The sequence below is a fragment of the Bos taurus genome, chromosome 26, assembly GCF_002263795.3.
Source record: "Bos taurus isolate L1 Dominette 01449 registration number 42190680 breed Hereford chromosome 26, ARS-UCD2.0, whole genome shotgun sequence".
Taxonomy (NCBI): Eukaryota; Metazoa; Chordata; class Mammalia; order Artiodactyla; family Bovidae; genus Bos; species Bos taurus.
Window position 1 is genome coordinate 8,925,213 of NC_037353.1, and position 14,068 is coordinate 8,939,280.

At 41.8% G+C, this 14,068-nt stretch overlaps 1 protein-coding gene across 28 annotated transcripts in view; it reads right to left on the bottom strand.

Annotated features, from left to right (window-relative positions):
• SGMS1 (sphingomyelin synthase 1) overlaps positions 1-14,068 on the bottom strand; it is a 323,882-nt gene that overhangs the window by 224,632 nt on the left and 85,182 nt on the right. For all 28 annotated transcript variants that reach the window (NM_001206135.2, XM_059881886.1, XM_005225396.5 and 25 more), the window contains one exon: positions 2,021-2,109. The gene's annotated coding sequence lies outside the window, so the exon portion shown is untranslated. The remainder of the gene's footprint in view (positions 1-2,020; positions 2,110-14,068) is intronic.

Genomic DNA, 14,068 nt, shown 5'->3' on the forward strand with positions numbered 1-14,068 from the left:
CACTTCTTCATCTCTTTCCTAGCTCTCCAGGCAAAGTTCCTGGAGTGTTCAGCCAACCAAACCAAAATGGCAGTAGTAGGTGAACTGACAGCCAACAATAACCAAGCAAATAAGAACACAAAGTAACCACTCACTAGAATTTGCTACCCAAGGGAGGAAAAGACACAGAATTATCTGATATTTATATTTTCCAAGTGAAGGTATGGGTCCAATAAGAGGTAGCCCCTCGGAGAATCGCTCATCACAGAGCTCAGCATTCCCTGGGGATGTTTTCTGTGCCTACCTTCTCTATGATAACACTAGCATTAAAAATCCAATGTATAACCTGCAAAGCACAAAGATTCTGCAGAGTAGAAACCTGCCTAACATGTCACCGCCAACACAAACTCCTAATCCACACACTCCCATCACATCCGTGTGGTCTCTGAAAAGGCATGATGGCCTACAGATGATGTTTCTGTTGCAGAATGAATTAAAAAACTATTACATCAACACTCTCAGTTGACATCCATTTTGAAATAATATTTTTTTTTTCCCATGTGCTGAAGCACAAGGCAACTTAACATTTTAGAGACCAAAATCTTCAAGCGACTTTCTATGTCCATTAAAAGGGTGCAGAATATAAGCCTGCAGAAGTCTACAGAGATGATGCCTCTAATTCACAGCAGTAGATACCTATTTTCTGTACTCCACATGTGGCAGAAGGGCGTCTTCAGTCAGAGATCCACATATCTAGGATTCTGGTGAAAGGAAAGTGATACTTTAGCAGAAAATAGACTCTGTTCTTGGGAGTTATTCTACAAGTAGCGATTCCACCTTCCAAGGAAGTAAATATTCAATAGAAGAACTAGAAAAAGAACCCAAGTAAAGGTGTAAGGATATAATATGTGAGAACACAAATCAACAAAAACTTCAATCAAAAAGAATGAAGATGAGCAATGAAACCACAACATAATTGAAAGAGAGACTGCTAGACTATTTTCAAAAAACAAAACCAAAAAATAAAAAAAGAAACACAACTTCAAGACTGAAAAATTTCTCTAAAGTCATAACCTCTCCTCTCCAAAGGACACACACACAAAAAAACTGCTCAATCTCACCATTCATTAGAAAGTGTAAATTGAGACCACATTGAGATGCTATTTTATACTCATTAGAATGGCAACAAAATACCAATTGTTAGAAGGAAATGGAGCAACAGATAAACTATGATAGATTTTTGGAGTAGAATTTTATTTAACAATAAAAATTCATTTACTACTATTACATGCAACAAGTGAATCTTAAAAGTACAACTGAGTGAAAAAAATGAAGGCTGCAGAATATCACATGCAATATACTATTCTTATCAGGATTAAAAACAAGTAAAACTAGGCGATTTTTTTTGGATGTATATATGGACATAGTAACATTATGCACCAGAATGGAAGTCAACTACCACTACAAAGAACACTGTTTAGTTCAACTGACTTTTACTTTTGGTAGACAGACTTTTTCTGAAAAGAAGTGAAGAAGTTTCCACATTTAGTTCTAGGGCAAATTCTTAATCTCACGTCTGGGAAGCACTGGCCTAGACTCTTCAACTCCAGAGAAGGAGCAGACCTGGTAAATGTAATCTTCCTGGATAAGGAGCTGCAACCAAGGCAATTCTGATTAGAGGAAATGACTCTCCCAGGCCTCCCTGAAGCTTCTGATCTGGCAAGGAAGACCCTTTTCTGTCACTTCCAACGGCTCGGAGAGTGTTTCCGTGCCCTTTGTTTTCTGTGCTTCTCCCACCCTGGCCCACGTTGCCTTCCACCTCCAATGAGTAAAGTGGCCTCTTCAAACCTTTCTCCTTCCTCCTGCAAATTACCCTGGCCTTTCCTTGGCTGATTTTGACCTGGGGCTGAAGACCGGAAAGATCCCTCCATCCATCAGAGCCTCACAGACCACTGCAAAACTAAGCAGGAGAGATTCTGAGGAACATCAGACCCATGAGATGTTTGAGAACAGATGTTTGAAAACATTCAGTTTGACTTACGTGTCCTTTTATACGCTCGCTGCCATCGCCTACTTCACTGTTCTTGAAATTCAAAAATTACACCACTCCTTTCGTCACTGCAGCTTTGCCTAGAATAATAAAGGCAGGGAATTAGAAACGAGGCAACCAGAAGGAATAAAGAGGTCAAGGGGAAAAAAAAAACAAACCACTCTTGTATAATCATTCTTGACATTTAAAAGGAAGAAAGGCCACCTGAATTAAGGAAAGTCTTTACCTTGGTCCAAGGCAATTTTCATATTTAACTAAACTATTAAGAGTAATTTTATGTTTGTAGAAAAGACCATTATTATTTACAAAAAGTTTTCACATGTGTTTTCTCATTGAAGTTGTAAGATATTAAGGCTAAGCAAATATTATTGTAAAATGCAGTGGCCGAATATCCCAAGGTTAAGGAACTTTTCAGTGACCCTTCAGCCGGCAAGCATCAGAGTAGGAATTGGAACACTCTATGACTCCTTAAAGACGGGCACAATAAAGGACAGAAATGGTATGGACCTAACAGAAGCAGAAGATATTAAGAAGAGGTGGCAAGAATACACAGAAGAACAGTACAAAAAAGATCTTCACAACCCAGATAATCACAATGGTGTGATCACTCACCTAGAGCCAGACTTCCTGGAATGCGAAGTCAAGTGGATCTTACGAAGCATAACTAAAAACAAAGCTACTGGAGGTGATGGAATTCCAGTAGAGCTATTTTAAATCCTCAGAGATGATGCTGTGAAAGTGCTGCACTCAATATGCCAGCAAATTTGGAAAATGCAGCAGTGGCCACAGGACAGGATAAGGTCAGTTTTCATTCCAATCCCAAAGAAAGGCAATGCCAAAGAATGCTCAAACTACTGCACAGTTGCACTCATCTCACACACTACTCAAGTAATGCTCAAAATTCTCCAAGCCAGGCTTCAGCAATACGTGAACCGTGAACTTCAAGATGTTCAAGCTGGATTTAGAAAAGGCAGAGAAACCAGAGATCAAATTGCCAACATCCGCTGGATCACCAAAAAATCAAGAGAGTTCCAGAAAAATATCTACTTCTGCGTTATTGTCTATACTAAAGCCTTTGACTGTGTGGATCACAAGAAACTGTGGAAAATTCTGGGAATACCAGTCCACTTGACCTGCCTCCTAAGAAATCTATATGCAGGTCAGGGGGCAACAGTTAGAACTGGACATGGAACAACAGACTGGTTCCAAATCAGGAAAGGAGTATATCAAGGCTGTATATTGTCACCCTGCTTATTTAACTTAAATGCAGAGTACATCATGAGAAACGCTGGGATGGATGAAACACAAGCTGGAATAAAAATTGCCGGGAGAAATATCAATAACCTCAGATATGCAGATGACACCTCCCTTATGGCAGGAAGCAAAGAAGAACTAAAGAGCCTCTTGATGAAAGTGAAAAAGGAGAGTGAAAAAGTTGGCTTAAAGCTCAACATTCAGAAAACTAAGATCATGGCAGCTGGTCCTATCACTTCATGGCAAATAGATGAGGCAACAGTGGAAACAGTGACAGACTTTATTTTGCGGGGCTCCAAAATCACTGCAGATGGTGACTGCAGCCAGGAAATTAAAAGACATTTGCTCCTTGCCAGGGACAGGAGCCTGGTGGGCTGCCGTCTATGGGGTGGCACAGAGTCGGACACGACTGACGTGACCTAGCAGTAGCAGCAGCAGCTCCTTGGAAGAAAAGTTATGACTAACCTAGACAGCATATTAAAAAGCAGAGACATTACTTTGCCAACAAAGGTCCGTCTAGGCAAAGCTATGGTTTATCCAGTAGTCATGTATGGATGTGAGAGTTGGACTATAAAGAAAGCTGAGCACCGAAGAATTGATACTTTTGAATTGTGGTGTTGGAGAAGACTCCTGAGAGTCCCTTGGACTGCAAGGAGATCCAACCAGTGCATCCTAAAGGAAATCAGTCCTGAATATTCATTGAAAGGACTGATGCTGAAGCTGAAACTCCAATAGTTTGGCCACCTGGTGCAAATAACTGACTGGCTGGAAAAGATCCTAATGCTGGCAAAGATTGAAGGCAGGAGAAGGGGACGACAGAGGATGAGATGTTTGGATAGCATCACCAACTCCATGGACATGAGTTTGAGTAAACTCCGGGAGTTGGTGATGGATAGGCGGGCCTGGCATGCTGCAGTCCATGAGGTGGCAGAGTCGGACACGACTGAGCGAGTGAACTGAACTGAATGACTCATTCTAATCTCTTCCACAGCAACAAATGATACAGTGGCTTCAATTTGAAAAGCAGCACTGTTATTTATTCTTGTACGACATATACCTTCTTAGGCAATAGATATAGAAATGCCTTTGCCTGCTGAGTGACACTCTGGAGAAGGAAATGGCAACCCACTCCAGTATATTCTTGCCTGGAGAATCCCAGGGACAGAGGAGCCTGCTGGGCTGCCGTCTATGGGGTCACACAGAGTCTAACACGACTGAAGCGACTTAGCAGCAGCAGCAGCTGAGTGACACAGACACTGCCATAGAATTAAATGTTTACTTACCGGAGACAACACAAAGGGTAGAAAATTCACAACAAGATAGTTAAGAAACACATGTATCTTTTCCACATACCTTCTTTTTTAAGTCATAGAATTGCTAGGCTTTGCTTCTCTCTCTCTCTTTTCGGAAATTATTTCATGTGTAGAGAAAAGTTGTAGAATAATAATAATATCAAGAATGCCACGTACCCTTTCCCCAAATCTTCACCCACTACTAACATTTAACACGTAGAGTCATTCACTCTCTGTCTCTACAGACACCTGCATTCACTCAACATTTACACGTAGAGTCATTCACTCTCTGTCTCTACAGACACCTGCATTCACTCAACATTTTTTTGTTTCTGTGCCACATGGAAAAAAGTTCCATACATCACGGCACCAAATACTTCAGAATTTATTTCTTAAGAATAGACATATTCTTATATAACCATAATGTTAGTATTCAATCTTAGTAGATTTAATATTGATACAATACTTTAATTGACAACCACCTTGTTAACCCAATAATGTGCTATACAGCATTTCTTTTTCCTCCAATTCAGGATCCAGTCCAGGGTAAGGTATTGCATCTAGCTGCCATTAATCTGAGACATATAGCTCTTTTTTATCTTTTATGATACTGACACTTCAGAAGAATATTTGTTGTTGTTGTTCAGTCACTCAGTTGTGTCTGACTCTCTTGTGACCCCATAGACTGCAGCATGCCATGCTTCCCTGTCCTTCACAATCTCCCAGAGTTTGCTCAAACTCATGTCCACTGAATCAGTGATGCCATCCAACCATCTCATCTCTGTCACCACTTTCTCCTTTGCCTTTAATCCTTCCCAGCATCAGGGTCTTTTGCAATGAGTTGGCTCTTCTCACATCAGGTAGCCAATATTGGAACTTCAGCTTCAGCCTCAATCCTTCCAACGAATATTCAGGGTTGATTTCCTTTAGGATTGACTGGTTTTATCTCCTTGCTGTCCAAGGGAATATATAGTCCTCCCCTTCCCTGATAGCTCAGTTGGTAAAGAATCCACCTGCAGTGCAGGAGACCCCGGTTTGATTCCTGGGTCGGGAAAATCCCTTGGAGAAGGGATAGGCTACCCATTCCAGTATTCTTGGGCTTCCCTGGTGGCTCAGCTGGTAAAGAATCTGTCTGCAATGCAGGAGACCTGGGTTTGATCCCTGTGTTGGGAAGATCCTCTGGAGAAGGGAAAGGCTACCCACTCTAGTATTCTCTCCTGAAGAATTTCATGGACTGCATAGTCCATAGGGTCGCAAAGAGTTGGACACGACTGAGCAACTTTCACTTTCCTTATATTAACAAAACATTTCCATTTTGACTTGTCTGACATTTCCTCATGATTCAATTCACCTTATGCATTATCAGCCAGAAAACTACAGAGGTGATGTTTTCTGGTGTCATAGCTGAAAGTATGTGAAGTCTATGTACCCCTCCCTGGCAATATAAATTTCAATCACCGAGCCAAAGTGCTGTCCAATTTCTCCCCAGAAAAATTATTTTTTCCCCTTATAATAAGTAATCTGTGGGGAGATGCTTTCAGACCATGCAAACATCTTGTCTATCGTCAAATTTCCCCTTAGATTTAGCATTCATTGGTGATCCTTGCCTGGCCTGAACTTCACTACCATGGCTACAACATGCTGACGGAGCTGATGGCAGCGAAGTCACTGGCAGATCCTCCCAGTTCTGCAAGGTTTGGCTTTATAATTGGTTAAGATGGGTCTATGAGTTATGTCCTCAGTCCTAATGCATGACCCTTAACCCCTAGACGTGGTCAATGAGGTCTCTCCACCCTGGCTAACCCAGAACTCTCCATTTCTCTCCACACTGCATGACCCCTGCCAGGGCCATTCTCTTTCCCACCCAGGAGAAGCTGCTCTCTACTAGGTCTCAACCTGTATGGATACACATCTCAGCTTCTGAGTTCCCCTCTCATAGCTCCCTCCTCCCCAGTCGCCTGCCATACAAACTTCAGCCTCTTCAACAGCCCTGAATTCTGCCGACCACCAGGCTGTAATAGGCTTCCCCTCCTGGTACCCAGACCAGGGAATGTGTGCTCCAGCAGAAAACTAGGGCAAATGTGGGTCTCACTTCACGTGACTCTTCTCTCAAGGATCAAAGTCCTGGCTGGCTGTGTTCCTGGGACTGACAGTAACTGCCTCGCGTGTCATCCAGGTCTCTAGTTTACCAGAGAAGGGCAGGTCCAGCACCGGTTGCCTGTCAATTTCTCTAGATTCCTTCAATGCTAAGTGATGTTTGAGAGGCACGAGGCTGCTCCACCGGGAAGAGTTAAGAATCAAACGCTTGGAGCATATAACAAATGTTCTTTATTTAAACACTTCAAAGAAACTCTCTAATAATCTGTTTCTTAGAAATGTATGTGTTTACTTTTATTGCAGCACTGTGGCAAGAGGAACACTCTCTAGCAGTCAGGCAATTCTAAAAAAAATGCAATAAAATGACAGGAAAATGTCTCTACTGCTTCCAGAAAGCTGATACTCACTTCAGATAGCCAGCTGGCTATCACTCTGACATATATTTCCATAACTCTTCTTCTAAGTGGCACAATAAAACACTATAATCTAGCCAAGGAATCAAAAGGTAGTTGCTATTCATTTTTCTTCCTGTTTACATGCATGTACTTAGGGGTGGGGAGAAGACTCCTTTTCAGATAAGTCATTTCCTGGCCTCCTTCCATTTCTATTCCTAACCACTGGTGAGAAAATAATCAGAAAAAAATAGTCCAAAGGAAAACTTGCAGCCCTAGATACAAAGCTAATCAAAAGGAAAATGGCAACAAGAATGATATTTTCATCTCACATACTGTGAGCAAAGAGGAGTTTGCCATTGAGGAAAATGGAGAATAGGTCTTTCCTGGTACAAGCCAGCAGATCTGTGCCGACAGCATGCGTGCACATACACACGCACACACACACACACGTTTGCACACATGTATACACACACACAGCTTTCCATGCAGTGCGCCAGGCAGCATGGAATGACCTCTTTATACTTCTTGAGCGTATGTTCTCCATACTGGATAGGCACATTGCGTGTGCGCGCTCAGTCGTGTCCGACTCTTGGTGACCCCATGGACTGTAGCCCACCAGGCTCCTCTGACCATGGGATTTTCCAGGCAAGAGTACTGGAATGGGTTGCCATTTCCTTCTCCAGTGGACCTTTCCAACCAGTGTTTCTGTGCTGTGTATTGCCTCACACAGGGGAGGCGTCTTCTCCTCACGCAGGGGAGGTGTCTTCTCCTCACACAGGGGAGGCATCGTCACCTCACAGACTCTGACTGTGAAGGAGGATATACTACCTCAGGTCATAACAAATATCAGCCAGGCTCAGAGTGACTAACGCTGGGCTCTTAATACTTCTGGGGAAAACTGAAAACAAAACCAGAAAAAAAACAAAGATAAATGAAATCCATAGGGATGAAAAGTATGAAACCCAAAGAAAGAGCTTAACCTAGGAAAGAGAAAATGACGACAACTCCACACTTAACTCATTTTAAGCAGTACTGAGAGCCATGGACAGCATTTTTCCATTTCCACCAAAGACACCATATAGAAAATAATTTTAAATTTAAGTACTAAAATTTTAGCTTCAATATGAAGACTTTCCCCAAAGCCAGAATTTTCAACAAAGGAATATGTAGTTTGTACACCCGTGACATGCTATGATATGATAAACATCAAATATCCAGGGCTCTCACACTTGTACTCAAGTAGTTCTGGTGTTTATGATTCTGCCTCAGAGAAGCTGTAATAATAACAGATAATACAACAGTCTATGAGTGCTTTACTCTAGGCTAAAGGTCACACATCTCAGAGCTGAGATGACAGCTCTGTTGGCGATGTGGGCTTCACAGTTTCCCCTGATTCAAAGTCCTACCTCTTAACTACAGGGGTAGCTCAGTGGTAAAGGAGCCAGCTGCCAGTGCAAGAGACAGAGGTTCAATCCCTGGGTCAGGAAGGTCCCCTGGAGGAGGAAATGGCAACCCACTCCAGTATTCTTGCCTGATAAATCCTATGGACAGAGGAGCCTGGCGGGCTGCAGCCCATAAGGTCTCAAAGAGTCAGACACAACTAAGCATGCACAGCTCAATGCAGCATGAAACTTACTATCTGTAAAATGGACGGTACCTGCTTCACAGGCTCTTGAAAGGCTCTATAAGTTAATCATAAAATATTTAGCCTGTGCCCACCCCACAGTAAGCACTTAATAACTATTGATGATCGACAAATAATTTTAACTTTTCTGGGTCAACTTCTAATTATTCAATCTTGAATCAGAAACTAAACAGAGACCTTATTTCAATGAGGCAAATACCACTTCAGGGTAAAAAAGAACTGGTCATGCATTCAACCATTCCCACCCAGCCACATCCATCCATTTCGTCAATAGACCTTTATGGGATGCCCACCACTGGGGCAGACCTTGTGCAGAATATGAAGACAGAAATGACATGGCCCATATAGATATGCTCAAAGAACACCATCATCTTATTATCAACTGCAAACACTGCAGAACACTCACTACGTGCCAGGAACTGCTCTAAGCACCTCAAGTACTGTGTGTGTGTGTGTGTGTGTGTGTGTGTGTGTGTGTGGTGGTGGTGGTGTTATCGTTTAGTGGCTACATCGTGTCTCTTTTGCGACCCCATGGACTATAGCCCACCAGGCTCCTCTATCCATGGGATTTCCCAGGGCAGAATACGGGAGTGGGTTGCCAGTTCCTTCTCCAGGGGATCTTCCCAACCCAGAGGCTGAACCTGCATCTTCTGCTTGCCAGGTGGATTCTTTATCACTGAGCCAGCCACCTGGGAAGCCCGTGTGTGTAGGTATACTCTATTAATCCTCACAACAACTCTTTAAATACTATTTATTATCTTCAACTTACGGATGAGAATCTGAGACACAGAAATAAGTAACTTGCTCTAGCTGACATGGCTTGTAACTGACAGCTCGGATTTAATTCCAGGCTGTCCAATTTCAGAGCCTTGGGCTCTTAATCACTAGCTATACTGCTTCCTCCAAGGCCACTAAGAACTAGAGAGAGGACAGACTCCGGAAGGGCCCCGCAGGAACATGAATGAAGTGCAGTGCTCGTGAGTGAGCTGTGCCAGCTCTACACCCAACACCGAGCATGAGTCCTTTTGACTAAGGAAGGACATGGTCAGCCATATGATACCAACCCAGACTGAAAGCCATCCACAAAGCACCGACGTCCGCCACTCCGAGGGACCCGCTTCTCAGGGATTTAACACATACTAAAGGGAAAGAGGAGCGCTCAGAACCCTCCAATCTGGCCTTGAACAAATTACTTGACCTTTCTGTGCGCTTCAGCATCTTCACTGTAAGGAGTAAATGATATAATTTATACAGAGAACTTCATTCTAGTACTCAGTACTGAGGACTATACAAGTAAAATAATAATATTCATTAATTAAATAATTGCAGATTTGCTTCAACACTGTCCTAAGCCATATGGGAAAATCCCAACAACTAGATAATACCAGTTTATAAATCAAAAAGAATTCAATCTATGGTACCTGAAATACACTGTGGATTCATTATTAATAAATATGAACTACTGTAACTTAAAAATACTATAAACCTGTGTTTCTAAATGCTAGGGAATAAGAAAAGTCTTCCATGTTAAAAGATAAGAGAGGCTGGTGTGTACTAAGGGCAGACTCTGGTCTTAGTCACTTCACAGATGTTACTCAGTCTTCAAAACCACTCAGAGGTTCATCAAACAATCCCAACTTTTTATTTATTCATTTATTTTTTTATTGAAGGATAACTGCTTTACAGAATTTTGTTGTTTCTGTCAAACCTCAACATGGATCAGCCATAGGTGTACATACATCCTCCCCACTTTGAACCTTCCTCCCATCGCCCTCCCTATCCCACCCCTCTAGGTTGATACAGAGCCGCTGTTTGAGTTTCCTGAGCCATACAGCGAATTCCCGTTAGCTATCTATTTTACATATGATAATGTAAGTTTCCATGTTACTCTTTCCATACATCTCACCCTCTCCTCCCCTCTCCCCATGTCCATAAGTCTATTCTCTATGTCTGTTTCTCCACTGTTTCCCTGTAAATTAATTCTTCAGTACAAATGATCCCAATTTTACAGGTGAGGATTCTGAGCCTCTCACTGGTTAATGATGGACTCCACAATAAGCAGTGGAGACTGCTGCTAAAAATTAGAAGACTTACTAGAGAGGCAAGCAGGTTGGCAATTTCAAATTCAGGCAGTCCCTCCACTGAGCATTTCTTTGGCACCCACCAGAATTTTAAATATTGCGCGCAATCCAGCTCCCATCCCCAAGATGTGTTCTGTGCTTTAAGGAAGACTTCCAAGTCACTGCAAAGTCAGGATACGTCTCCCATTAAAGTGACAAACTACCACAGATCTCATTCTATCATCCAATTTAGTCATTATGGCCCTTGGGAACAAGATCAGTGAGGGGATTTACAAATTGCTAGGGCTTCCTTGGTAGCTTAGCTGGTAAAGAATTCCCCTGCAATGCAGGAGACCCCAGTTCAATTCCTGGGTTGGGAAGATTCCCTGGAGAAGGGATAGACTACCCACTCCAGTATTCTTGGACTTCCCTGGTGACTTAGTGGGTAAAGAATCCACCTGTGATGTGGGAGATCTTCCCTGGGTTGGGAAGATGGAGAAGGAAAAGGCTACCCACTTCAGTATTCTGGCCTGGAGAATTCCATGGACTGTATAGTCCATGGGGTTACAAAGAGTCAGATATGACTGAGCAATTTTCACTTACACTTATGGCTCTCCAAAAGCGACTAGATTTCCACACAAGAACAAACTGGGTTCTAGAGCAAGGATGCTGTGAAAATGAACATTGACAGCACCGCACCAAGTATGTGTTTGGGGTGAGGATATAGAAGGAAAAGGTGAGTTGAAATATCCTTTTCTCATGTGTTTGGGGTGACGATATAGAAGGAAAAGGTGAGTTGAAATATCCTTTTCTCATTTTGTCTATAGCAGAGGATCCTTATCACAAATAGTCAAATCAGTGACTCACAAACTTATCTGTGGTTCTCCACGTCTCAACTCATCCACAACAACAAAAAAAATGAAGGCAGCAGGGAAGTTCACTGTATGTAGTCTAAGACTTGAGTCTGCTTCTAAAACTTCCAGTATATGAATTCCACCTTTGACCACAGAGTTCACATTTTGGTCACCACTGTATCCTCAGCACAATACATGGACGGGTAGACCACAGGACGCCAATAAATATGGGTGATGTTCATATCCAGAAAAATATAAAACTGTAGGGGAGGGAATTCCCTGGCGGTCTGGTGGTTAGGACTCCATACTTTCACTGCTGAGGGACCAGATTCAATTCAGAGTCGGGGAACAAAGAACCCACAAACCGCTCCAAGGCCACAAAAAAAAAAAAAATGTAGGGGAGAATGGGTGAGAAGGGCTGCCCAGGAAGGATCACTTAGCCCATTCAAGCACGCCTCAGTGCCAAAACGCTGCTTGCAACTGAATACTTCTAAGAAATGTGAGATTGGGGCTTCCCTGGTAATTCAGTAGTTAAGACTTCGCCTTCCAATATGGGGTGAGGGTTCAATTCCTGATTCGGGAGCAAAGATCCCAACATACCTCATGCCCAAAAAGCCAAAACATAAACAACACTGCAACAGTTTAATAAAGACTTTAAAAATGGTTCACATCAAAAACAATTTTTTTTATTAAAAAAAAAATAAAGAAATAGGGGATTTCAGGAAAGTAGATTTTATGATTTTCTTTTTTTTTTTTTGGAAGGAACACACTGGGAGCAAAAAAAACGCCTCCCAACTCCTCTTGACTATTCAAAATATTTACCAATATTTTGAGATACTTACTGACCTAAAATGTGCCTTCTAACCTGCTATTTCAGAAACATGAATCATATACGTTAAAAATTTACAGCTAGAACTGTGCTTGGTCACAGCCAACACAATGAAGAACAAGGCCTGGCCAACTAGATTTTAATAGAGACAGAGACTGTAAACAAATAATTACAATACCATCTAATTAGAGCTTTTGGCAAAGAGCGCTGAGTGCGGAAGGGTGCAGAGGAAGGCATGACTAAGCCTGCTGTGCGTTTCAGTGCCACATATGAGGAAGGATCTTTCTTTTCCCAAAGTCCTTTGCAATTTCTTTGTCCAATCCTCATTTTCTTCTTTAAAGCAAAAAAGCAGCACAGTTTTTTTATGTACTAAGTACTTTAAACAGTCACCATGCTCCTCAAACATTATCACATCCCCAGGAAAGACTGCACATTAATATACACTAGTTAAATACGAAGTTTCTCAATTAATCATCAGCCATACCATAATACTAGTTGCAAATATAATACAGGTTGCTAAAATACATACACAATTTGAGTGTTTATAAAAGCTGTATCAGAATTTTCTGGCCCCAATGTTTCCTCCCAAATTACTAGCCTTCTTATACCCAATTAAAACTGTATGTAATTTTCTGTCCAAAAATCTTAAAGATACAAGCCAAATGAATTCTTTATCTAAAATCATCACCTCATCATTAGCAGTTCATTTTATTGAATTATTGACATGTTATCCATCTGCAAGAAAGATTTGGGACAACATTCAATAAAAGATACATATGTACTTGAAGTCACAAATATAAAGTTATGAAGTGAAAAAAGAAGTTGGTTTTCCAACTACAAGATAATGTTGCTGGTATACTTGAACAGTAAAATTTCTACAGTCCTAATAGCCAGAGCAAAAGGGGGAAATGAGGCAGGCCACAAAATTCTGATCAAAGGAAGAATAGAAAAGGGCCTTTCCCCCTAGGTACTGAGAAACAGAATCTTTTTTTTTTTTAAACAATGGCTTATCTAATACATGAAGAAGCAGTGTTACATGGTTCCTTATATTTTTACTATGAGTCTAATATTAAAGTGTACTTCAAAGAAGGTGCTCAAGGAGGCACTGATTGTATCAAAATAAATACCTTTTCTTTCTATCAAGTTTAAAAGTACTAAATGTGGGTGTTCATGCTAAGTCACTTCAGTCATGTCTGACTCTTTGCAACCCCGTGGACTATAGCCGGCCAGGCTCCTCTGTCTATGGAATTCTCCAGGCATGAACAGTGGAGTGGGTTGCCATGCCCTCTTTCAGGGGATCTTCCCTACTCAGGGATCAAACCCAGGTCTCTTACGTCCCCTGCGCTGGAAGGCAGGTTCTTTACCACTAGCGCCACCAAAGTACTAAATAAGATGACTGAAAACACCTCGGGCAGGAAGGTGTCGCAGAGAAGCCGGTCCCCGAAACAAGACCTTCTAGGAAAGACCAATATCCAAAATGCTTTCTAATGTAGCAGCACTAAAAAAAAAAAGAAACATGAGGATAAAGTGAAATGAATACTTTCTCCCATACAAGAAAGCATTTGGCATCATGTACCAAGGGCCTTAAAAAAGCTCATATCATTTGATGCAGT